General features: G+C 41.5%; 1 protein-coding gene across 11 annotated transcripts in view; it reads left to right on the forward strand.

Moving 5' to 3' along the window:
- Nucleotides 1-22325: 22325 nt before the first annotated feature.
- The window catches only part of SHLD1 (shieldin complex subunit 1), a 106524-nt gene continuing 103958 nt past the window's right edge, over nt 22326-24891 (forward strand). For 3 of the 11 annotated variants that reach the window (XM_055544246.1, XM_055544248.1, XM_055544249.1), the window contains exon 1: nt 22419-22527. The gene's annotated coding sequence lies outside the window, so the exon portion shown is untranslated. Of the gene's footprint in view, nt 22528-24891 lie in introns of all 11 variants that reach the window. The other 8 variants (XM_055544247.1, XM_055544244.1, XM_055544243.1 and 5 more) reach the window with 6 other exon arrangements.

The raw sequence follows: 24891 nt of genomic DNA on the forward strand, positions 1-24891 counted from the left end.
AAATTATTCAATTTTTTAGTTGTGGGGAATTGTAGCATTTAGGCATGCCCATTTTTACAGTATTACTCAGATTTGAATAGTCTACTGAAACTTGGCATTCATCATACACCTAAGGTCAGAAATGTCAATAAACTCCTGGGCAAATTTAAAGCTTATTTTGATTTACATAAATGCAGTCCAGGCCTGTCACAACAAGCTTAACTGGTTCACATGTCAAATGTGGTATATTTATATTATACTCAGTGTGAGTGGCTGTGACCTAAGCAGAAGGAAAGTTGGTTTTCCAACAATAATTTCAGATTGTTCTTCTCCATATCTTCATGTGTTGCTGCCAGAAGTCACTGTCCAGAGCTTCATTTAAACTCCTGTCATGTTGATCCAATCTCAATCTGTAAATATTTGTAGAAAGAATTTTTCCCCAATTGCTTTTATCGAAAGTCTTGTTTCGTTTCTGAAACAAACAACCACACTGGTTTGCATCAACTGCTGTTTAACACATTACCACAGATTTAGTGGTTTAAGATAACAGAAACTTAGCACCTTTCAGTTTTGGATGTCAAAAGTCTAAAATGGGTCAGCAGGATGGAATTCCTTCTGGAAGCTCTAGGAAAGAATCTCTTTCTTTGCCTTTTTCAGCTTCAAGGAGCTGCCTGCATTTTTTGGTTTGTAACCCCTTTTCCATCTCCAAAGCCAGCAGAGTAGCATCTTCAACTCTCTCTTCCTGTCTCTGTCTTTCTCTCGCCTCTGTTTCTGTCTCCTTCTCTGACTCTCCTACCTCCCCCTTATAAGGACCTTGTGATTACACTGCCTTCCCCAAGATAATCCAGGATAACCTCTCCATCTCAAGACCTTTGCAATATAGAGAGAGGTTCCTGAGGGGCAGGAATTATCTTGACCAGAAGAAAGGGCACGATAAAATAAAGAAAGAAAGAAAACAAACAAAAAATCTGGAGGATAAGTGTTTTGGGGGTGAATGATAGAGATAAGGCTGTAGATATGGGGATGGAAAACTGAGGTACCCATGTTCATTTCTTCTAGGTTGACAAAGGTCAGAGAGTCGGGAGAACAGTTAAAAGATTGGTGAAGGTCTGGAATAGCTTCTATGAGAGTGAAGGAGGGTGTTGATCAGGCTTCAGTGTGGGATTAACTGGGATGCTGAGATCCACATAAGTCTCCATGATCACTCATTTGGCCACTGCTTGTGCAGCTGTGTAGCTCTTGGCGGTCAGTGTGTAGGGAACAGAAATGCGAACATTCATTCAATCCATAAAGTTTCTCATAATTTCATTCCCTGCAATACAAATTCCTCTTTTAGTTCCTCTGATTACATGCTGGGGCAGAGACTGTTTTTTGACCCCCTTTATTTCTTTTCCCTAACTTTTAAACTGAGCATGTGGATTTCCAAGATTACATTTCCAAGCTTTCTTTGCAACTAGATGTGGCTATATGACTAATGGAATATGTGGTGGCTTAGCACACATGCACACAAGTGTCCTTAAAGGATTCAGCATTGCTATCTTTCTCTCTTCCTGTTTCTCCCTGGCTGGAATGCAAAGACAATGGCTTGTACCCAAGAACTATTTTGGATAGTGAGGGGGAAGCCTGTATGTTTAGATGGCAAAGCAGTAAGACAGAAGGAATTTTGGTCCCAGGCAATCATAGAGCCAGTATATCAGCACCGTACCAGTGCCTCTGGACTTCATTTGCATGAAGAAAAATCTTCTAAGTAAACTTTATGTTATATATAACTGAAGTTAATTCTACATTGTCCATACTCACTGGTCTCTTGGAGATTCTCACCTACATTGGTAGTCTGTCAATTCCATATGCCTCTGTCTTCCTCAACTTCCTGTTTAAGCTTCCTCTAATGTATTTTTTGAACACACACCCATGGTTTGACCTGACATCAGCTCTGCTTATTCAAATCTCTTTCCAACAGCTTATCATATTGGGGGCAATTCTGCTTATATTTTACTTCTGATTAAATTACAAGGGAATTTTCCTTGATTCTTCCTCAACTATCTTTAGTCTTGCATTATTTTCACAGTGCTGTTAACAATCATGCCATCCTATGTTATATTTTATTAATTAAATTATTCAACATTGATTGAGCATCTTCTATGTGTGCTGAAGTGATGGACACCATGGAGACACAGAAATCAGTAAAACATGAGGTATACCATTAAGAAACTGACAATCCAGTAGGAGAGAGGAATATAAAAGCAATAAACATAATGAAGATAAAAGCAAGGAAGCCATATTCTGCATGCTTTGGAGAAGTATGCAGTATTTAAATTTTTTTCCCCCCCAATTCACCATAGAAGTTTGTTAGATTGGAATTAGAACTCAAGTTTTCTGATTCCCAACATCCTAGCCATAATATCAGATTCCACACTTGGCTGCCATCCCTTGTTTTAAATAAACATCTTGGAAAACAAAATCTTATTTAGAAGTTTGTTGTTGTTGTTATTGTTGTTTGTTTGTTTTTGGCCATGCCATGCAACTTGTGGGATCATAGTGAAAGTACTGAGTCCTAGCCACTGAACAACCAGGGAATTTCCAATTTAAAATTTTAAAGTGTAGAAAATAAAATCTTTGAAAGAATTAGAGTGTAAGTTCGTTCATTTATTTACTGCATGTCAGGCCCAGAGGTACATGTTAGGATAAACTGGAAACAAATGACTGATGTGGTCCTGTCCTTACAGGTATTAAACATAAATCTCCCATGTAAACATAAAATGCTAACTATGATTAAAACATTTCCAAGAAAAGGTGCATGGTACCCAGAGAGGATATAATGGGAGCATTGATTCCAGTTCAGGAGAACATGGAAGGAGCTGTGATGGGGAAGGGAGGCAGGGGGTGGCCTGGAAAAGGCGAGGCCCCTCAATAGAGGAAAACAAGAGAGGGCCAGGAATTCAGCTTGCTCAGTGGCACTCAGGGAGCAAAAGGAAGGCAGTGTGATGTAAGGGGAGACAAGAGAGGTAAAGAGGGGCCAAACTGTGTTGCAATTTTGGCTTATATTAAGGGCAATGGAAAGCAAGTGAAGTGATTTCAAATAGATTACTCTGACTGTTGAATGAAGAGTGAAAGACAGGGGATAGAGGTAAAAGTCAGAGGCAAGGAGACCAGTTTGGTGGCTATGGTAGGAATGCATCTCTGAGGTAAGGATAACCCAGAGTAAGACCTGTTGTGGGGAGAAATAGATAGGAGAAGTCTTTAGGGAGACTTGGCAATGGTTCAGATCTGGAATGTAAAAAAGAGATGTCAAGGATGACACCTGGGTTTCTTCACCTGACAGATGCTGATATTTCTCAGTGAGATAGGGAAAAAATAAACCAGATTTTAAGATAAGAGTAAGATGAAATGGATCTTTCTCCATGACTTTGATATGTCTTTGAAATATCCAAGTCAAAATGTCATAAAGGGAGTTGGAGAAATGTGTTTGGATCCACTTATAAGTGAAAACTGGGGAGATAGGTGTCTGTGGGTTGGTTAGAACTGGAGCTGTGGCAGGAAGGAGAGCACCTAGAGAGAGTATGTAGAAAGGGGTAAGAAGTGAGTTTTTTTGATTCACCAGTTCTGAAAGGCCAGATAGGGTAGCATAAAACCTGCAAAAGAAACTGGACCAGAAACTGGCTGAGGAAGAAGGAAGAAAACCAGGAGCTGGTTGAGGCCTGAAAGCCAATCAGGAGAGTGCTTCAAAGAAAGAGTGTTCAACAGTGTCAAATAAGATGAGGCTTGAAAACTCTCCATGGAATTTTGCATCATGGCAATGACTCAAGCTCAAATGTTTTGATGGAATGATGAGGGTGACAGTCAGATTTGGAGGGAACTGAGGAGTAAATGGTAAGAAAATGGAAACGCAGTATGGAAAATTCTTTTTAAAAGTTTGTGAAGGGGAGGGAGAGCTAAGGCAAAAGCTAGAAAAGAATATAGGACTGAGGGTTGGTTGGTTTTGCTTTGCTTTTATGGCAGACACATGAATAGTCTGTATATTCAGCCCATTTATATAGCAAACACAATTGATAAATAGACTCAAATACACATGGAGAATTTAGAATATGATAAAGGAGCATCTTGGGCTTCCCAGGTGGCACTAGTGGTAAAGAATCTGCCTGCCAATGCAGGAGATGCAAGAGACAAGGGTTTGATCCCTGGGTTGGGAAGATTCCCTGGAGTAGGAAATGGCAACCTGCTCCAGTACTGTTGCCTGGAAAATTCCATGGACAAAGGAGGGCTACAGTCCATGGGGCTGCAAGGAGTCAGATATCACTGAGCCACTGAACGCACACACACAAGGTGGGCATCTCAAGTCTTTCACATCTTTTTAATACAAAGATATTAAAATATCATTTTAATAAATCATGTTAGGATGCCTAAATAGTTGTGTGGAAATTATAAAATTGGATCCACATTTCATTATATACAAGAATAAATTCCAAATGGACTGGATATCTAAATGTAAAAAGAAAAGCATGCAAGTTCCAGAAGAAAATGTGTGTAAATTCTTTCATATTTTGAGGGTAGAGAAATGTATTTCTAACTTGCAATCTAAATGCAATAAAAGAAAAGATTGTAAATGTGATTATTTTTTAAAAAATAAACTTTTGCATGGCGAAAAACAATACACAAGCAAACAAACAAAAAACATCATAAACAAAGACCAGTGACAAACTTGGAGAAAATGTTTGCAACATGTATTATGTATGTTACAGGTTAAAAAATGGATACATAGATATCGATGTAAAGGACCAGTCGAGAGGGAGCAAACTGATCAGAGAAAGGGAGAGGGGAGAAAGGGAAGATCACTAGGGTGACATCTTATGAACCTCCGGAGAGAGGACCAGGCAAAGACAGACAAGGGATTGTCAGCAACTTCCTTGTTAAATGGAGGGAAAGAGGAGCTGGTGGCATGGATCTTGATGGGGTTCCATGTTTAATAGGATTAGGAAGCAAGTTAGCAGCTGAGAGGAAGAGGAGAGATAGATGAAATGAAAGGGAGGAGCCTTCACTGACCAGTGAAGTGTGAGGTGAGACCAGACCCTTGGGGTGAGCGCTGTTCGTGATGGTGAATTTACAGAGGAGCCATTGTGCTCCATGAGTGACTTTCCCTGGCAGTCCTTGAAAACTGAGTTGTTTGACTTTCTATTGTCTCCTGGGGGAAAGAAGTTCTTTCTAATTCAACTCCATCTTTGAGAGAACTCTTCTGGGAGGACTCGGTCCTTTCACTGCTGGGGCTGGGTTCAATCCCTGCTTGGAGAACTAAGATCTGGAGGGCAAAAAAAAAAAAGACCTTTTTTTTTTCCTGGAGATGCAGAAGGAGGGAGGAAAAGAAGGACCAGTCAACAGGAAGCAGTTAATTTCCATGAAAAATATTATGTCTAATTCATTGTTTGTCAAGTAAAACAGGTGAGTGGTGTCAGCCACAGAGAGAGGCAGAGAAACTCAGAAGCTTCTGGGAGGAACGTTAGGGACAACTGTTAGAAGAAGGCTAGCAATTAGTTTATCTTATCACTTTTCAATCTGAACAGGCTCTTGCTGCCTTTTGTGACATGGCTGGGTGAATAAACCTTTGTTCAGAGCTCAAAGTCCTAATGCTTCCTACTGCTATTAATATTAATGTCTGAGGTGATTTTCTGAAAGAGCTGATATGTGGGGTGTGTCTGCCTCTCAGCTGGCTGGTTGACTGTGGGACAGTAGACATCTAAACGTCTGCAATTTGCTAGTTCCCACCTTCTTGTCCCCCTAGTCCCATGCACGCTACAGATTAAATGTGCATTAATGTTCTTCTGTTATGAACATTTCTTCCCACCCAGACTGGGGGGAATGACCTTTAGTTTGGCAGTGCTGGAGCTTAGATGATGATAGGCTACGTGCCCAGAGAAAGAATGTGGATGCAGTGAGTTCTTTTGCAGAGGGGGAAAGGCATGCTTGTTGAGGACTTAATGATCATTTTTTAAAAATCTAGTTTTATTTCCTTATTTGGCTGTGCCGAGTCTTAGTTGCTGCATGTGGGATCTTTGATATTCCTTGCAGCATGGAAGAATCTAGTTGCAGCATGTGGGATCTAGTTCCCAGACCAGGGATTGAACTCAGGCCCCCTGCATTGGGAGAAAAGAGTCTTAGTCTCTGGACCACCAGGGAAGTCCCCTAAAGATCCTTAATCAGAGCAGAATATTGACTCATTCTCTGTAGAAAGGATTAGGAAGTCTGTAGTGACAATATAATTAAAAAAAAAAAAAATTGGGATTTCCCTGTGGTCCAATGGTTGAGATTCTGCCTGCCAATTCAGGGGACACAGGCTCAATTCCTGGTTCAGAAAGATTCCACACGCCTCAGAGAAACTAAGCTCGTGTGCCACAGCTACTGAGTCAGTGCACTAGAGCCTACAAGTTGCAACTAATGAAGGCTGCACGCCCTGGAGACCGTGCTCCTCAAAAAGAGAAGCCATCACAATGAGAAGCCCACACATCAGAAACGAAGACCCAGCACAGACAAAAAAATAATAATAATAAATAAAGACTGATAGATGACTTGTAAAAAACAAACAAACAAACAAACAAAAAGCCAGTCTTTCGGTTCAGAGGAAGGAAAAGTCACCAAGTGTCCTGTCTGGAAAGCTTGTGCCTGCATCTAGGCACTGCCCAGGCCCAGCTCTGTGTTTCTCCAGGGCCTCAGACTAGAAGGGGAGGGATGCCATTAATCACAGTCCGCTCTGCTTGGTGATTATTTGCTGGGGAACTGTTGCTCCCAGGTGGGGAGGGAGGTGACTTCAGAGGGAAGCCAGTCAAAGCTGGAGGTTTCCATGTGGTTGGAAAGTAGGTTGTCAGCCTGACCTTGTTTATGTCGGGACACATGGACCTAGAACGTCTAGAGCCTGTGGGATCCTAGTGTGACCCAAGGCAAGATGGTCTGTGGGCAGGCCCTTCACACCTCTGGACTTGTGGGCATTATTCCCAATGATTCAACTTGGAACTGACTGCCCATGTGCCCCATGTGGAGAGTTTATGGGAGTTGATGGGAGGGTATTTTCATTCTGAGGGAGGAACTCCACGGGATTCAAAGGCATTTCAAATGGTGGAACTTCACTTACTGCTGCTGCTGCTGCTAAGTCGCTTCAGTCGTGTCCGACTCTGTGCAACCCCATAGACGGCAGCCCACCAAGCTCCCCTGTCCCTGGGATTCTCCAGGCAAGAACACTGGAGTGGGTTGCCATTTCCTTCTCCAATACATGAAAGTGAAAAGTGAAAGTCAAGTCGCTCAGTCGTGTCTGACTCTTCACGACCCCATGGACTGCAGCCTACCAGGCTCCTCCACCCATGGGATTTTCCAGGCAAGAGTACTGGAGTGGGGTGCCATTGCCTTCTCTGACTTCACCTACAAAGCATGACAAAAGATATGACCTAATAGGTAGCCTCCCATTTCACCTGAGAGGTTGGCTCTGACCTTTGAAACTTCAGGAACGCCTGGCTCACTGTCTTCTTTGGAGGCAGTGGATTTCAGTCTGCTCCAAGAACTTTCCGATAATGGGTATTTGTAACCAGATGTTAGCAGCAGACAGTAGGTAAGACCTTCTCTCAGAGAATAGGGTGAGACTGAAAGCAAAGGGAGAGTGTTTTTCCCACATTGCGTTGAGGCCCTTGGGGAAGACGGGCTTTATTACCTCCTTTTTATAGAACAGGATCATCAGGAGCTGTGGGATTGCTGACTCTTGGAGTCAGCACTTAATTCGCTGACACACGAATTGAGCATCATGCCTCTTTCACAACAAAGGAGGGAACTAATTTAAGATAATAAACCCAATAAAAAGAATGTGTTTACATTTTTATTTTCAACATCAATTGATCTGGAGAATTTACTCTTTGTAATTACACACTTCTCCTCATTTATGCTTGGTTAGTGATTTTTCCTCTCTTGTCCTTTAAACAGACCATGTTAGCAATGAAGCACTCTGATGGGGGGTTTTATAGCACATGCCAGGTGTTTCTAAAACACCCATAGGATTTGTGTTACAGATAGCCAGTACAGGTCTGTATCTGCTTTAGCATTTTAATAACGCTTTTTAAAAATAACTTATGAGTTCAGTGTGCTCCAGTTCAATTTTGTTTAATTAAAACTTACTTTTAAATTATTCTCTAAGGCAGAGAATAGTAACTGTGGTTCCTTTTAGGATAGTGAACCGCATTCTTTGCCGTTTATATATTTTAATGTCTTTTTAGCCATCTACTTATGAGCTCTGTCACAAGTTACCTACATTCTCTGTGCCTCAGTTTCCTCATATATACAAAGGGCACAATAGTAATACCTTACTCACAGCATTGTCATAAAGATTAAATGAGGAAATCCATTTCATTAATACTCTAAGAATTCGCTACCAAACTTAGTTATTATTAACACATTATAGCTGTATTGAATTACAAAAGTACTTTGTGATTGTTGTAAACAAATATCTAAAAAAATATGGATGTTTATAAAGTAAAATTGATACTATTCAGTCTTTACTCAGCCTCATCCTATCCTGCTTCCTAGAGATATTTCTCAGAGATAGCTGCCATATTGACTGTAATTTTCTATGCACATTCATGTAACTGCCTTAGAACTTTGCTTCTACGTCTAACAACTAACCATGGACATCCTTCCTGAACAGGTCCCATGGAGCCACCTCTTTACATAATATGGATATTAACTCCTTGTCTGATTTTTTTTGTTGTTGTTCCAATATGTTTTAAGGGTGCCTTTCATGCTTCCATGTAGTCAAATTCTCACTCTTTTCCTCACACATTCTGAGGTTTATATAATGCTTAGGAAAATCTTCTCAGTGTTTAGCACTTAGAAATACACTTCCCAGGACTGGAAAATGAAGACTTACACAATTCCAGAGAACTTTTCAGTGGTTAATAAGGTGACTATCACCACCTTGGGCTTCCCTGGTGGCTCAGACAGTAAAGAATCCTCCTGCAATTCAGGAGACCTGGGTTTGATCCCTGGGTTGGGAAGATCCCCTGGAGAAGGGCATGGCAACCCACTCCAGTATTCTTGCCTGGAGAATCCCCATGGAGAGAGGAGCCTGGCGGGCTACAGTCTATGGGGCTGCAGAGTCAGACACAACTGAGCAACTAAGAGAACTTTTGGAACATGCATTGTTACCATACTGAACTCAGGTCCACTTGCCCAACTCACAGCAAAGTCAATCTACTGACGAGGGTTGTGGTGAAGGAAAGTACAGCACTGACTGCAGGAAGCCAAGCAAGGGAGTGGGAGAAAAATCTCAGGTCCACCTCATCTTTGTCTTTGATTTAGGGATTTCTTTTTTAAGGAGAACAAAAAGGCTGGGGTTAATCACTGTTTTTGATGTTTCTGTCACATTTTTTAATCACAGTTTTAGGAGTCAGGATGTTTCCAGTTTACAATTCTCAGACCGTGGGGGTGAGGGGGAGGGGTGTCTATGCCCTGGAGAAACAACCTGAGTTTGTATGTTAATTATCTTGACTATTATAGCAATTTTAGTACATTAATAATGTTATTGACAATGGCGCTTTTAGTCATCTGACTCTGATTAGTGTTCAGTTGCCACAGGGCTGAGGTTCAGAAGGGACAAGAAAGGGAATAAAGTTTGGGATAAATAGATTAATCACAAGCTTGGTAATAGAATTTAGCTTTAGAGGGACATGATTTTGAAACCAATTTGAGCCCTGCAGGACCTTCCGGGGTACAAAAGCCTTTCTGTGTTCCTCATTTTTTATTTGTAGGAAAAAACACCCCTCAGCTTCCTAGATCTTCCCTGAGTTCCACAGAGCAGATTTAAACAGTTACTAGTTAGGGTAGTAAGGGAATATGGAAACAAAGAAAAGGTAGTCAAGAAAAAATAGTGTATCAAAAGCAGAGGCCATGTCCATTGACAGGTGAATGGATAAAGAAGTTGTGGTACATATACACAATGGAATATTACTCAGCCATAAAAAGGAACCCATTTAAGTCAGTTCTCATGAGGTGGATGAACCCAGAAACTATTATACAGAGTGCAGTGAGTCAGAAAGAGAATGATAAATATCGTATTCTAATGCATATATATGGAATCTAGAAAAATGGTACTGAAGAATTTATTTACAGGGCAGCAATAGAAAAACAGACATAGTAAATAGATATATGGACATGGGGAGAGGGGAGGAGAAGGTGAGATGTATGAAAGAGTAAAATGGAAAGTTACATTACCATATGTAAAATAGATAGCCAATAGGAATTTGCTGTATGTCTCAGGAAACTCAAACAGGGGCTCTGTATTAACCTAGAGGGGTGGGATGGGGAGGGAGACAGGAGGGAGCTTCAAAAGGGAGGGGATTATATATATACCTATGGCTGATCCATGCTGAGGTTTGACAGAAAACAACAAAATTCGGTAAAGCAGTTATCCCGCAATTAAAAAATAAATAAATTTTTAAAAAAAGAAAAAAAAAAAAAAAGCAGAGTCCTAGGTTCTCCTCAATGGATATTCAGAACAATCTGATGCAATCTTAGTTCTACAGGAACTAAGGCTCCCACCAAAGTGGAGCATGGTAATTTCAAGCTGAGCAAAAGAGTCTGAGAATCTACCTTGTTTCCTCACCACCAATCAATCAGAAGAAAGTCACACCTTAAATTTTGTCTTTAAAAACTCTTCTCCCCAAACTCCCCAAGTCAGGGAGTTCAGGTCTTTGGAGCACAATCAGCCTATACTCCTCACTTGGCCCTTGCATTAAACCTCTCTCTGGTCTGAACTCTGATGGTTCAGTTCATTTGGTACCCTGTGTGTCCATTGGGCATATGAACTTGGGTTGAGAACAGTTTCAAAATAAAACTTGTGATCCATTAATGTGAGTGTATTTTATTTTTTACTAGAAGACAGCAAATGACTGATATGCTTTTGGGTGTTGTGGGGAATGTTACCTTCAGCTAAGAATGAAAAATGCAGGCTTGAGGACACCTACACACTTTGTACAAGTCTTTGAATTCCATCCCACAGGATTCCTATAGGTTAGGAAGGAGGTCAGTTATTTGGTGCTTGATGTAGTTGAAACTGTGACTTAACCATCATGGTGTGCAAGAAAGTGGTTTTACCTTATCTCTTAGGAGACTCAAAAGTTACTAATAAAGCTACCCAAAGCCACTAGTTCTTTTTTTTTTTTTAATACTTATTTATTTTTTGGGCTGCATTGGATGTTAGTTGCGGCACTCAGGAATCTTCATTGCATCACGTGGGATCTTTCATTGCACACTGATTCTCTAGTTGTAGCCTGTGGGCCCAGTAGTTGTGGTGCATGAGCTTAGTTGCACTGTGGCACAAGAGATTCCAGTTCCCCAACCAGGGATTTAACCCATGCTCCCAGCATTGCAAGGTAGATTCTTAGCCACTGAACCAGCAGGGAAGTCCCCCAGTAGTTCTTGGAAAGGTCCACCAAGACCTCTGTATACTTGCTCATGTCTGGGCACCGAGATCTACTGTTGAAAACATCACTCAAAAATATTTGTCAAAAAGTCAGTTCAGTTCAATCGCTCAGTCATGTCCGACTCTTTGCTACCCCATGGACAGCAGCTCGCCAGGCTTCCCTGTCCATCACCAACTCCTGGAGCTTCCTCAAACTCACTTCCATTGAGTCAGTGATGCCATCCAACCATCTCATCCTCCGCCATCTCCTTCTCTTCCTGCCTTCAATCTTTCCCAGAATCAGGATCTTTTCAAATGAGTCAGTTCTTCCCATCAGGTTGCCAAAGTACTGGAGCTTCAGCTTCAGCATCAGTCCTTCCAATGAACATTCAGGATTGATTTCCTTTAGGACTGACTGGTTTGATCTCCTTGCAGCCCAAGGAACTCTCAAGAGACGAAAAGTCAAGTGGCTATTTAGAAAGAAAAATAATGAGTGACATTATATTTTGACAATGATGTACTTCTACTTTTTTAAGACATGCTTTTTCCTACATTTTTCTTTTTGCTTAGAAAAAAATCATATTGTATAAAGTCAGTATAACTGGCTTAAAATAGTTAAATAATCTTTAATATTTGACTTGCAGAGTACCAAATAATTGGGCAGAATTAAACAAAAAAAAGAGCTATTTTGCAGAAAGAGATGTATACTTTTTAATTCAACAAACATTTATTTAATGCCTCCTATTTCAAAATCGGAGAAGGCAATGGCAACCCACTCCAGTACTCTTGCCTGGAAAATCCCATGGAAAATACCAGGAGCCTGGTAGGCTGCAGTCCATGGGGTCGCTGAGTCGGACACAACTGAGCGACTTCACTTTCACTTTTCACTTTCATGCATTGGAGAAGGAAATGGCAGCTCACTCCAGTGTTCTTGCCTGGAGAATCCCAGGGACGGGGGAGTCTGGTGGGCTGCCATCTATGGGGTCGCACAGAGTTGGACACGACTGAAGTGACTTAGCAGCAGCAGCAGCATTTCAAAATAATTTTGTTAGGAGTTGTGGAGTTTTTGAAGGTAGAAAATTATAGTCTCAGTACTTCCCTGGTGGTCCAGTTACTAAGACTTGGTGCTTCCACTGTAGGGACTGTTGGTTCTATCCCTGGCTGTGGAATTAAGATTCTACATACTGAGGAGTGTGGCCAAATAATTTTTTTTTAATTATAGTTTCCATTCACTATCTAGTCATTTATATTTTTTGCTATTTTCTAGACTATTTCAGGAATAATTTAGAAGAATACCAGGCAATAAGGAGCAGATTATTTTATATTTTATGGTAAGCACAATTCTCTGTGTGGTCTATTATGTTATCTCCTTATGTCAGAAGGTATATTGTCAAAGATAATGACAAAATCATTTGGAGACTCAATCAAATGTATGCACCTCAGACTTTATTTATTTTTGGCTGTGCTGGGTCTTCATTATTGCACAAGGACTTTCTCTAGTTGCAGCAACTGGGGGCTACTCTTTAGTTGTGGTGCACGGGCTTCTCATTGCAGTGGCTTCGCTTGTCTTGGAACACAGGTTCTAGACACTCGGGCTTCAGTGGTTGTCGGTCATGGGCTCTACAGCATGGGCTCAATAGTTGTGGTACATGGGCTCAGTTGTTCCTGGCATTGTGGAATCTTCCCAGACCAGGGACCAAACCCGTGTCTCTTTCATTGGCAGGTGGATTCTTATCCACTGAACCACCAGGGAAGTCCTCCACAGACTTTTTTTAATCTTTTGGCCATGCCATGGCAGCATGTGAGATCTTAGCTCCCTGACCACAGATTAAACTCATGCCCCCTGAATTGGCAGGGTGAAGTCTTAACTACTAAATCGCCTGGGAAGTCTCGTCCTCAGACATTTTTGTGGGTCAGCCTTCAGGATAGCCTCAGATGATCCTTGCCTTCAGCAGTCTTCAAACCCTTGTGTAATTCCCCTCCCACAACGAAATCAAGCCATAAGTGATTATGTATTCTAATAGAATACAGTGGAAAGGACAGTGTGTGACTTCACAGGCTAGGCCTTTAAAGAGGTGGCAGCTTCCATCTTGGTCTCTTGGATTGTGTCTAGAGTAGGGACCAGCAAATTGGGGTTTATGGGCAAAATCCAGCTTGTAGGCAGTTTTTAAAAATTTTTATTGGTGTTAGATTTGGATTCTTTATATATATACATACAAATATATGTGTATGTATATATATATATATATATATACATATATATATATGTATATATATATATATATATATATATATATATATATCATTTGTTTATTTATTTACGTCTGTGCTGGGTCTTCGTTGCTTTGAGGGTTACTCTCTAGTCGCGCTGCAAGGGCTTCTCATTGTGGTGGCTTCCCTTATTGAGGAATACCGGCTCTAGCTGTGGGATTCAGTAGTTGTGGCTCCCAGGCTCTAGAGCACAAGCTCAATAGTGGTAGAACATGAGCTTAGTTGTTCTGCAGCATGTGGCATCTTCCTGGATCAGGGATCAAACCCATATCTCCTGCAATGGCAAATGTATTCTTTATCACTGAGCCACCAAGGAAGCCCTGCAGGCAGTTTTTTTATAAACTGAGCTAAGATTGGTTCTTTGCTATGAGCACACACACACACACACACACACATACACACACACCTCTGTGGAGAAGTCAGTATGGACACGATTGCATCTAATCACTCCACTGCAACCCACTCCAGTATTCTTGCCTGGAGAATCCCATGGACAGAGGAGCCTGGCAAGCGATGGTCCTCAGAGTCACAGAGTCAAGACACAACTGAAGCAACTTAGAACACGCCAGATAACTGGCCCACGGGAACCCTAAGGGATAATAAGCCTCTGTAGGGGAGGAAGACATTTCCCTCTTTCTTTCTAGGTTCTTTCTTCTGGCTGGTCTAGAATTGAACTGATATGAGACAAAATAACAAGAGGAAATCAAATAAAAGTGAAATAATGTGTACATAGGAGAAACCCAGGAAAATTGAGTAATTCACCAAAACAGCCCAAACTTTCACCTTAAATACCACCCTCAACTAAAGACTAAAGAGAGTGTTGAGGTGGGGTGAGTCAGTTATGGAAAGTTACAGGAAAAGCACAGCAAATGAGGGTAAGGTTGTTGTGCAGATTTAAGTCAGTGCCTTCTCTATTGATAAGAGTTTCTAGAGTTAAATATTTCTTTAAAAAGGGTAACTCCTACTTGGTTTTCAGAGTTTTCCCAAGTCTACTGTTTTCTAGAAAATAACCAGTTTAAAATAATTAATATGCCAGAGACATGTTTTGGAGTGACAAATTCTGCTCCCCTACACCTCTAAGTTTGGGGGTAATTTATTGTTGCAGCAATAGTAATTAGAATATACTATATGTTTTATGAAGTTCCCAAGTAAAATACTTATTCATGTCCTTTAATTATTCTTTGGCAGAATTTAAGCATATACAAATTATTACCATATTGTATATACTGATTTCTAAGCCTTGTAAGTAGTTCCTTATAAGACCTGAGGCATCACATCCACCAGGAATTCCTTGGGGTCCAGTGGTTAGGGCATAATGCTTTCACTGCCAAGGACCTAGTTTCAATCCCTGGTCAGGTAACTAAGATCCCACAAACTGCACAGTGTGGCGGGAAAAAAAGAAGAAGAAGCCTTGAGGCCTTACATTCCAATAAATGTGTAAGGGTCAAATTATTTCCTTAGTATTCAGAAACATATCAGTTTCTTCAAGTTGCATTTGTTTTCTGCTGACACGCAAAAGCATTCATTATATCTGGTAAGACCGAGACCTCCTAAAGACAAGTTCCCTTTCCAAACCTATGAGTAATCTATCCACAGCTTTACTCCCTTGCTTATTTTCTCTGACCTCAATCCCTTTTGTCCCTTCTGACCTCAGTCCTGTGGCAACTGGAGTCAGATGACTAAACTCGCTATTGTCACTAACATTATTAATGTACTAAAATTGCTATAATAGGCATAATCATTAACGTATAAACTCAGGTTGTTTCTCCAGGGCAAAATGAGCTCGTATATTCCCAAGCTATGGATGACCTGGCCAGAGAATCTTAAATCAGAGACATCCTGACTCCCGAAATTACAATTAAGAAATGTCTCAAAAATGTCACAAGACTATGATTAATATTCATTTCTCTCTTCTTCCCCTTAAAACCTTCCCAACTCAGAGACTAAGATGGCGTGGATCTTGCTTTGTGTGTTGCAAATAAACCCTTAATTTCTTGTAAATACTCACTTTCAGAGTTTGGCTTTTTGCTCCACACATGAACCTTAGCTTGGTTATACTGGTATTGCTCAAACCACTAATTTGAGAGAAAAGTGAATTTAGAATTGTTGGCCATCAGCCAGTCAATTACCCTATCAAGCAGTTTTTTTTTTCTTTTAATAGTCTTGGAAAGCATTTATTGTTCCCTTTTTAGAGAAGGGAAAATTAAGGCTCACAGAGGTTAATGGCTACAGTCATAGAATTGATGAGTAAGAGAGTTAAGATTGAAGCCTCTCCTGACTGCACATTTAGGTGCCTATGGCTCTATGCCTTAGGTCAGTCATATCTGTCCACCTCATCATGAAATCACATGTCATTCATTAAGCTTTCATAGGCTCAAGGTGCCAAAAATTGATGCTTTTTGTTAGTATCATGGAATGGCCAACAAGCAGTGTTTTTAAAGTCTTTACCACTTGCCTATTATTGTGCCAGTATTGATTTTTAGATCTTAAGGTCCAAGTTTATGTTCATTATATAACCTTCCCAAAAAGGTATTGAGTGACACATTGTTTGGTGCTGGGTATTCATTGGAAAATAAAACCCACACCTCCACCTTTATGGATATTCCAATCTAGTCAGGGAATTATCCATCTGATATTCTTTTCTTGGTTATCAACTTACTGCTTAATTATGGCTTTATAACATTGCATGACTGAAAAACAGTAAGATACCTTGCATTTCATCAATTACTTAACCCTTAAAGTAAGGTTTCCTTTCTTCTTTCTCCAGGGCAAGATGAGCTCTAGCTTAAAGCTAAATCCCCAGAAGGAAGAACAATTAGATCAAGGTTCAGAATGACAAGGAGAAATAAGATCATTGCAAATAATATTATTCTACTTTGAAAGACTTTCTGCTGAAAGAGATTTGGCTAAAGTAGCTTAGCTGATGGCAGAAAAATCAACTATGAAATATAAGAGTTTCATCAGACTGTGACATAAATCAATTTACCCAGTCATCATACTGTCAATGGCAAAACAACTTTTTCTTTTGGCCCTTTTGTAATGCAGTAAATTATTTTGCTACCTGTGCAGATTAAAGGTCTCAATTATTAGCTATTTTGTTTTGATGATGACTTTGATTAGTTTTCATTTCCTGTGCACTGACCAACTGAAAGTGATAAGAAAGGATGGCCTGAGCCATGCTATGTGGCAAAGAAATTCACACCAGACTTCAGAAATTTGCTCCAGGAAATCGCTCCCATTAGAAAGATAAATCTTGAACTTCCCTGGTAGCGCGGTAGATAAAAGAATATGTCTGCCAATGCAGGGGACGTGGGTTTGATCCTTGTCTGGGAACTGAGATCCCACATGCCTTGGAACAACTAAGCCTGTGTGCCACAATTACTGAAGCCCATGTGCCCAGCCCGTGCTCCACCCTGTGCTCCACCACTGCAATGAGAAGCCTACGCACTGCAACTAGAGAGTAGAGATAAATAAGAGTTAGTTTATAAGCGAACAAACTTGTTTTTCAGGGCGAGAGTGACAGTGACAAGAGGCTCCACGTGTCGTTTTACTGATAAAAGGTCAGAGAGAAGTCATGATTTTTAGACCTCTTGGAGGAGGTAAGGGTTAAGTGGGGGTGGCGTGGGGAGGGGAATGGAGGAGACTTGGGAAGAGACTTAGTTATTCCTGGATATAACAGCACTTTCTCGAGCACTTACATGTGAGTCATTAGGCCGGGGTCTGGACAAAAGTATGAAACAGACATGGTAGTATTGTATTTGCCCTCAAGGCACTTATAGTCTAGTGAGCGAAACATGAGGGTAAATGGAGGAAAGTGGGCTTTCTGAGAGGGATAACAAACTCACATTTGACAAGTCAGAGAAGGTTTCCTGAAAGAATTTCCTAACGCTGAACTCAGAAACATTATTGCTTTTGTTCAGTCACTAAGTCATGTCCAACTCTTTGTGACCCCATGGACTGCAGCATGCCAGGTTTGCCTGTCGTTCACTATCTCCTGGAGTTTGCTCAAACTCATGTCCATTGAGTTGGTGATGCCATCCAACCATCTCATCCTCTGTCGCCCCCTTCTCCTTCTGAACTCAGAAGCATGACAGAGACAAAAGGAGAGAAGAGTGTTCCCAAGGAGGAAACTGCATGGATATAAAAAGCTCAGAGGCAGGAGTGGCGTCCTTGGAGTCACAAAAAGTCAGACAGGACTTGGAGACTGAAGAACAAGAGAGAGCAAGCATAGAGTATTTAAGGAAAAGAAAATAGTGTATAGGTGGAGGGTTGGGGGATAGTAATGAAAGGTAAGACTTCCCAGGTGGCTGAGTCAGAAAAGAATCCACTTGCCAAGCAGGAGACCGCCTGCAGTGCAAGAGACCTGAGTTCAATCCTGGGTCAAGAAGATCCCCTAGAGAAGGAAATGGCAACCCACTTCTTAGCTGGGAAACCCCATGGACAGAGGAGCTGGCGGGCTACAGTTCATGGAGTCGCAATGAGTTGGACATGACTTAGTGACTAAACCACCACCACCAACAGGAGGTAAGGAATCCTCTAAGTCTGGTTAAGAAGTTTGAGTGATAGCCTGAAGGGAAGAGAGTGAGGTGATTAAAAGAAAAAACTGGGCTTTTAAAAAGAAAACTCTGGGCTTCCCTAGTCCAGTGGTTAAGAATCTGCCTGCCAATGTGAGGGACACAGGTTTGATCCCTGGTTGGGGAAGATCCCATGTGCCATAGGGCAACGAAGCCCTTTGCGCCACAACTACTGAGCCTAAGTCCCACAACTACTTGCTAGAGCCCACTTGCTAGAGCCCATGATCTGCAGCAGCAGAAGCCACTGCAATGAGAAGCCTACACACCACAACTAGAGAATATCTCCTGCTTGCCACAACTAGAGAAAGCCCATGAGCAGCAACAAAGACCCAGCACAGCCAGAAATAAACAGATATTGTTTAAAAAAGAAAAACAAAAATCTGGAGAATTCCCTGGCAGTCCTATGGTTAGGACTTGTGCTGTGCAGTACAGCCAAAAAAAGAAAAAACAAAAAAGAAAACAAGCTTCAGGGGAGATGGAAAGCTTTTGTCATACAGGTAGTGGATACTTCTCTGGTGACTCAGATGGTAAAGAACCCGCCTGCAATTCAGGAGATCTAGATTTGATGCCTGGGTTGGGAAAATCCCCCAGAGAAGGGAATGGCTACCCACTCCAGTATTCTTGCCTGGAGAATTCCATGGACAGAGGAGTCTGGTGGGCTAGAGTCCATGGGATCACAAAGAGTAGGACACGACTGATTGACTAATGCTACCACCATACAGGTGAGCTCTACTGAAAAAGTTGCAGTGAGAATGAAGAGAATTAAGATCTAGTCAATAGATCTTTAAGAGAAAGAATCTGCAAGATGCTTTGATTCCTGATGGATATGAAACATGTTGACAAAGAAGGAGAAAAATTTTCTGTCATTGGCAACTAAATGGTTTGACTCACTGAAACAGGAGATTCTGGTGTAGGTGTGTAGGCAGATAGGGTGTGTTTGTGTGTGTGTGTTAGTTGCTTAGTTGCGTCCAACTCTTTGCAACCCCATAGACTGTAGCCCACCAGGACCCTCCGTCCATGGGATTCTCCAAGCAAGAACACTGGAGTGGGTTGTGGTACCCAAACAGGGCTTTCTTAACACAAGAGAAGCCACTTTTAGCCTAAGCCATTTTGTGATCTAAGTCTGGATGAAAGCTTACCCTTGAACAAGCCTCAGAAATTAATGATCTTAAGGGGACAAAAGAATGCAGGAAAAATGATTATTACCAGTCAAGAAAAGTAACAATAACAAAGATAATACATCTGTTGTAAAGACTCTTAGTTCTGTTTCAATGTTAAAAATTAGCCTAAAGCAATTTCTTGAGCTATTTTGCAGAATTTACCCCTCTGCCCCAGCACTCAACCACCAGATCTATTGGAAACTAATGGATGAAGATATTGGTTTTTACTGACCTTCCTGACTTCAATCAATGAAAATTTGGGGGACTTCCTGGTGATCCAGTGGCTAAGACTCCGTGCTTCCAATGCAAGGGGCCCAGGTTCCATCTCTGAGCAGGGAACTAGATCCCATATGCTGCAACTAAGACCTAGGGCAGCCAAATAAACAAATAAATATTTTTTTAAAAAAGCAACTTGGGACCTTCTCCTCAATTCTATGTTGAATTCTCCTCTGCTCAAACCCCTTCATGAATACGCATGTACCCTTAACTTAAAAATTCCTTAATTTTGCTGTTCAGGGAGACACTACTTTGGGAAAGACCCCAGGTGTTCTCCTAACTCACTGAAAGTAATCAATCCTTCCTTCTGATTTTTGGCTTGGTTGTATCTTTTGGTTTGATATCCACCAAGAGACAAATCCAATTTTCGGGTAACAAGAGCAGGTTGTTTGGGAGGTGTTGGAGGCTGAGATAAAGGTGCTGGAGAACATGTTAACTGGAATCTCAGAACAAGACTGGCTTAGAGGTTTGGGAGTCATCTGCACAGGAGAGAAAAGAGGAGATTCAAGAACCCTGAGAGAGGTTCCACTGAAGAGAAAGAGTGTGTAAAGGAGATTCAGATGATTGAGAGAGGAAAGAGGAAACTGAGAGAAAGTGTTATCAGGGAAACTCGGAGACAAAGACTTTCCAGAGGACGGGAGTGATCAGCAATGTTCAGCGCCATTGAGAACAGGGTGGCAGCATCAGGAAAACTCAGATTGAGGGACAGTCAACAACACAACTGACCTGTACTCTTCAAAAATGTCAATGCCAGGCTTCCCTGGTGATCCAGTGGTTAAGAGTCCACCTTGCAATGTAGAGAACACCAGTTCAATTTCTGGTCTGGGAAGATTCCACACACTGAGGAGCAACTAAGCACTTGGGGCACAACTACTGAGCCTACACTCTAGAGCCAGCAAACTGCAGCTACTGAAGCCAGCACGCTTAGAGCCTGTGCTGTGCAACAAGAGAAGCCACTGCAGTGAGAAGGCTGTACATTGCAACTAGAGAGTAGCTCCTGATCTCCACTAGATTGCCAACTAGAGAAAGTCCACATGCAGCGATGAAGACCTAGCACGATCAAAAAAAAAAAAAAACAATGCCAAGAATACAAAGAAGATGCACAAACATCTGTGTACAGAGAAACAGAGGTTAAAGGAGACTAAAGAGACATGAAAAATGACAATGCAGTTCATGATCCAGAATTTCCTTTTGTTATTTTAAAAATAATATTTAATGGTTGCACAATCAGATAATACATTTCATTCAATTATATTTGAGTTTATCATTTCTAAAATGGAGAGGAGGGGAATTAAGGAATTTTTAAGTTAAGGGTACATGCATATTCAGGAAGGGGTTTGAGCATTCCAGGGTTTCTTGAATCACACTCTATCATGCTACTTTGGAAGAGTGGTTTTTATGAGCCATATTACACAGAAAAATGTGAAAATCAAAATTGTACACTGATTATCAAAGTACAAAGCTGGAAGTAAAAGTAAAATTACAGTTGCTATGTTAGATTTGCCTGAATGTGAAGGAAAGTTCACAATTAGTTTTACTTCTAATTGTATCTATAAATTTGCCTTCAAAAGGTCACTACATCAGCCAGCTTACTTGTGGTAAGCTCAAAGTATCTGACACTGATTAGACAGTGGTATTTAAATTTTTCACAAATCTAGGACTCCTAATTTACAGGGTTCTGTATGGATGTGAGAGTTGGACTGTGAAGAAGGCTGAGCACCGAAGAATTGATGCTTTTGAACTGTGGTGTTGGAGAAGACTCTTGAGAGTCCCTTGGACTGCAAGGAGATCCAACCAGTCCATTCTGAAGGAGATCAGCCCTGGGATTTCTTTGGAAGGAATGATGCTAAAGCTGAAACTCCAGTACTCTGGCCACCTCATGCGAAGAGTTGACTCATTGGAAAAGACTCTGATGCTGGGAGGGATTGGGGACAGGAGAAGGGGACGACAGAGGATGAGATGGCTGGATGGCATCACTGACTCGATGGACATGAGTCTGGGTGAACTCCGGGAGTTGGTGATGGACAGGGAGGCCTGGGGTGCTGAGATTCATGGGGTCGCAAAGAGTGGGACACGACTGAGCGACTGAATTGAACTGAACTGACTTGAATGCAACATGTTGAAATATTAACATTCTTTTTGTTAACTTCACTACACTTTTTTTAAACATAGATATTCAGGTTTTTAAACATTTAAAACATTTTTCCTATGCCATTTCCTGTCTACCAAGCACACCAGGCTTCCCTGATAGCTCATTTGGTAAAAAACTTGCCTGCATTGCATAAGACCTCAGTTTGATTCCTGGGTCGGGAAGATCTGAGGGAGAAGGGATAGGCTACCTACTCCAGTATTCTTGGGCTTCCCTTATAGCTCAGCTGGTAAACAATCCCCACTGCAATGCGGGAAACCGGGTTTGATCCCTGGGTTGGGAGGATCCCCTAGAGAAGGGAAAGGCTACCCACCTCAGTATTCTGGCCTGGAGAATTCCACGGACTGTATAGTCCATGGGGTCGCAAAGAGTCGGACACGACCGAGCGACTTTCACTTTTAAGCACACTGATCAATAAACCTCTAGAAATCGAACAAACTACTCCTTCCAGGAACGCATCATCGACAGGGCCAATGCCCTCAGTCAAGATGCCCGTAATTGCCTTTCCCCTTTCTTCCCTGCCCTAAGTAAAGATGGTTCTGGTGACTTCCTTTCAAACCTCGCTCTTCCCATAACAAACGTGGCGCAACCGCTTCCGGTTCCAGACTGCAGCTACTGCCCGGTGGTGAGTGCAACTGGGACCTGGCGACTTTTCTGGGCTTGTTTTCTCTGCGGACTCTCGATTGAGAGGAGGTAGGGAGGGAGGGGGCTCTCCGCGAGGCATCGCGGGGATTCTCTAGGCAATTAGGACACCGTTCTTTAATAATTGGGAAGTTATGGCCGCTTTCCCGGGCAAGTTTCCAAACCCCTCCTACCCCCACCTTGCACGGCCTCTGCAGGCAACCCTTTGCGCAAGCCCCAGAATTTGCGTGCAGTGTGTCTAGATGAGCTTCGGTTCTTTTTTAAAAATAACTTTTCCAAACTATAATTCACATATTATAAAATTTGCTTATTTAAAGTGTAAAATCTCGTGGTTTTTCGTATACCCCCAGGATTGTGCATCCATCATCACAGTCTAATTTTAGAATATTTTCATCACCTCTAAGAAAAACCCTGTTATCAGTTAGCAGTCACTCTCTCTTCAGAAGGGCCTCTTTCTGAGGCCCTAGAGTCCTAGGCAATTACTAGTCTACTTTTTGTCTCTATAGGTTTGTTTGCATATTTGATATAAATGCCATCATACAACGTGTGGTCTTTCTTGAGTAGCTTCTTTCACCAAGTATAAGTATAATGTTTTAAAAGTTTGTTCTTGTGCTAGCATGTATTGGAACTTGATTCCTTTACTGCAGAAAAATATTCCTTATATTCATATGTGTGTGTTCTTGCTAAGTTGCTTCAGTGCCACCCTATGTCCCATAACCCACTAGGCTTCTCTATCAATGGGATTCTGTAGGCAAGTATAGTGGAGTGGTTTGCCATGCCCTTCTCCAAGGGATCTTCCCCACCCAGGGATTGAGTCAGCATCTCTTACATCTCCTGCATTGGTAGGCGGGTTCTTTACCACTAGTTGTTGTCCTTCAGTCGCTCAGTTGTGTCTGACTGTTTGCAACCCCGTGAACCACAGGATGCGAGGCTTGCCTGTCCTTCACTATCTCCCAGAGTTTGCTCAAACTCAAATCCATTGAGTCAGTGATACCTTCCAACTATCTCCTCCTCTGTCCTCCCCTTCTCCTGCCTTCAATGTTTCCCAGCATCAGGGTCTTTTCTAATGAGTTAGCTGTTTGCATCAGGTGGCCAAAGTACTGGAGCTTCAGCTTCAGCATCAATCCTTCCAATGAATATTCAGGGTTGATTTCCTTTAGGATTGACTGGTTTGATCTCTTTGCAGTCCAAAGAACTCTCAAGAGTCTTCTCCGACACCACAGTTCAAAAGCATCAATGCTTTGGTGCTCAGCCTTCTTTATGGTCCAACTCTCACATCCATACATGACTACTGGAAAAACCGTAGCTTTGACTAGACGGACCTTTGCCGGCAAAGTAATGTCTCTACTTTTTAATATGCTGTCTAGGTTTGTCATAGCTTTTCTTCCAAGGAAGAATGAAATTTTAATTTCATGGCTGCAGTCATCCTCCACAGTGATTTTGGAGCCCAAGAAAATAAAGTCTGTCACTGTTTCCATTGTTTCCCCATCTGTTTGTCATGAAGTGATGGGACCAGATGCCATGACCTTTTTTTGAATGTTGAGTTTTAAGCCAGCTTTTTCCCTCTCCTCTTTCATCTTCATCAAGAGGCTCTTTAATTCCTCTTTTTTTTTTTTTTTCTGCCATAAGGCATTTTACCACTAGTGCCCCCCACATTTTATTCATCCATTCATCAGTTGATGGATATTTGGATCGTTTCCCCTTTTTAGCTCTTATAAATAAAGCTGCTATGAACATCTGTGGGGGCTTCTGAGGTGGCTCATTGGTAAAGAAATCGCCTGTCAATGCAGGCGACTTAAGAGACTCAGTTTTGTTCCCTGGGTAGGGAAGATCCCCTGGAGGAGGAAATAACAACTCACTCCAGTATTCGTGCTCGGAAAGTCCCATGAGTAGAGGAGCCTGGCGGGCTACAGTCCGTGGGGTCTCAAGAGTCAAATATGACTAAGCAACTGAGCATGCATGCACACATGAACATCTGTGTACAGTTTGTGCAGACACATGTTTTTATTTCTCTTGAACATATATATTGATACCTAGGAATGGAATTGCCTGATCCAAGTGTAACTCTAACAACTGAGGAACTGCTAAACTGTTTTCCAAAGTACTTGAGCTATTTTACCTTTTTTTGTATATGGATATCCAGTTGTCTCAGTGTTGAAAAGACTGTTTTTGTCCTGTGGAATTGTCTTGGATGCTGGAGAAAATCAGTTGACCATAAATATAAAATTTTATGTCAAAACTCTCAATTTTATTACATTGACCTTTATGACTGTCCTTATTTCGATACTACAGCCTTGATTACTGAAGCTTGTAGTTGGTGGTTTGTTTGTTTGTAGTTGGTTTTGAAATCGAAAAGTATGGATACTATAACTTCGTGTTCTTTGTTTTTAAGATTGTTCGGCTTTATGGACCCCT

Source organism: Bubalus kerabau, chromosome 13, assembly GCF_029407905.1.
Source record: "Bubalus kerabau isolate K-KA32 ecotype Philippines breed swamp buffalo chromosome 13, PCC_UOA_SB_1v2, whole genome shotgun sequence".
Taxonomy (NCBI): domain Eukaryota; kingdom Metazoa; phylum Chordata; class Mammalia; order Artiodactyla; family Bovidae; genus Bubalus; species Bubalus kerabau.